Consider the following 2,154-nt stretch of genomic DNA (forward strand, 5'->3'; position numbering starts at 1 on the left):
AACTGTTGTAGGACCCTCCTACAATCAGCTTGCTGTTGGCCAGAGAGGGTGTCTGAGTAGATCACTCCATCTACTGTGCCATCCTTTGGGTCTGATGACAGAAGATCAGGGAGAGGTTCACTCTCTGCCTCCTGATCCTCATCTGTTACCATCAACAGATTGACATCAGCCCTGTCATGGAAGAGCTTAAGGCGGTTCACATGGATCACCCTCTTGGGGCTCCTGCTTGTGCCCAGGTCCACCAGGTAGGTGACCTGACTCTTCCTTTCTAGTACTGGGTAAGGGCCACTCCATTTGTCCTGGAGTGCCCTGGGAGCCACAGGCTCCAGAACCCAGACTTTCTGCCCTGGTTGGAACTCAACCAGTGCAGCCTTTTGGTCATACCAAAACTTCTGGAGTTGTTGGCTAGCCTCAAGGTTTTTGGTTGCCTTTTCCATGTACTCTGCCATTCTAGAGCGAAGGCCAAGTACATAGTCCACTATGTCTTGCTTAGGCTCATGGAGAGGTCTCTCCCAGCCTTCTTTAACAAGAGCAAGTGGTCCTCTTACAGGATGACCAAACAGAAGTTCAAAGGGTGAGAATCCTACTCCCTTCTGTGGCACCTCTCTGTAAGCGAAAAGCAGACATGGCAAGAGGACATCCCATCTCCTTTTGAGTTTTTCTGGGAGCCCCATGATCATGCCTTTTAATGTCTTGTTGAATCTCTCAACCAAGCCATTAGTTTGTGGATGGTATGGTGTAGTGAATTTATAAGTCACTCCACACTCATTCCACATGTGCTTTAGGTATGCTGACATGAAGTTGGTACCTCTGTCAGACACCACCTCCTTAGGGAAACCCACTCTGGTAAAGATACCAATGAGGGCCTTGGCTACTGCAGGGGCAGTAGTCGACCTAAGGGGAATAGCTTCAGGATACCTGGTAGCATGATCCACTACTTTAGTGGATATACATATTTCCTGAGGCTGTGGGAGGTTCCAGTGGACCAACTATGTCCACACCCACTCTTTCAAAGGGAACCCCCACCACTGGAAGTGGAATGAGGGGGGCCTTTGGATGTCCACCTGTCTTACCACTGGCTTGACAGGTGGGGCAGGAGAGGCAAAACTCCTTAACCATGTTGGACATATTGGGCCAGTAGAAGTGGTTGACTAACCTCTCCCACGTCTTGGTTTGTCCCAAATGTCCAGCAAGGGGAATGTCATGGGCCAATGTTAGGATGAACTTCCTGAACAGCTGAGGCACTACCACTCTCCTAGTGGCACCAGGTTTGGGGTCTCTGGCCTCAGTGTACAGGAGTCCATCTTCCCAATAGACCCTATGCGTTCCATTTTTCTTGCCTTTGGACTCTTCAGCAGCTTGCTGCCTAAGGCCTTCAAGAGAGGGACAGGTTTCTTGTCCCTTACACAGCTCCTCCCTTGAGGGTCCCCCTGGGCCTAAGAGCTCAACCTGATAAGGTTCAAGCTCCAAAGGCTCAGTTCCCTCAGAGGGCAGAACTTCTTCCTGAGAAGAGAGGTTCCCTTTCTTTTGCTGTGTTGCAGTTGGTTTCCCAACTGACTTTCCTGTTCTCTTGGTAGGCTGGGCCATTCTTCCAGACTCCAGCTCTACTTGTTCACCCTGTGCCTTGCACTGTGCTCTTGTTTTCACACACACCAGTTCAGGGATACCCAGCATTGCTGCATGGGTTTTTAGTTCTACCTCAGCCCATGCTGAGGACTCCAGGTCATTTCCAAGCAGACAGTCCACTGGGATATTTGAGGAGACCACCACCTGTTTCAGGCCATTGACCCCTCCCCATTCTAAAGTAACCATTGCCATGGGATGTACTTTTCTCTGATTGTCAGCGTTGGTGACTGTGTAAGTTTTTCCAGTCAGGTATTGGCCAGGGGAAACCAGTTTCTCTGTCACCATGGTGACACTGGCACCTGTATCCCTCAGGCCCTCTATTCTAGTCCCATTAATTAAGAGTTGCTGTCTGTATTTTTGCATGTTAGGCGGCCAGACAGCTAGTGTGGCTAAATCCACCCCACCCTCAGAAACTAGAGTAGCTTCAGTGTGGACCCTGATTTGCTCTGGGCACACTGTTGATCCCACTTGGAGACTAGCCATACCAGTGTTACCTGGATGGGAGTTTGGAGTGGAACCTTTCTTGGG

Source organism: Pleurodeles waltl, chromosome 8 (assembly GCF_031143425.1).
Source record: "Pleurodeles waltl isolate 20211129_DDA chromosome 8, aPleWal1.hap1.20221129, whole genome shotgun sequence".
Taxonomy (NCBI): Eukaryota; Metazoa; Chordata; class Amphibia; order Caudata; family Salamandridae; genus Pleurodeles; species Pleurodeles waltl.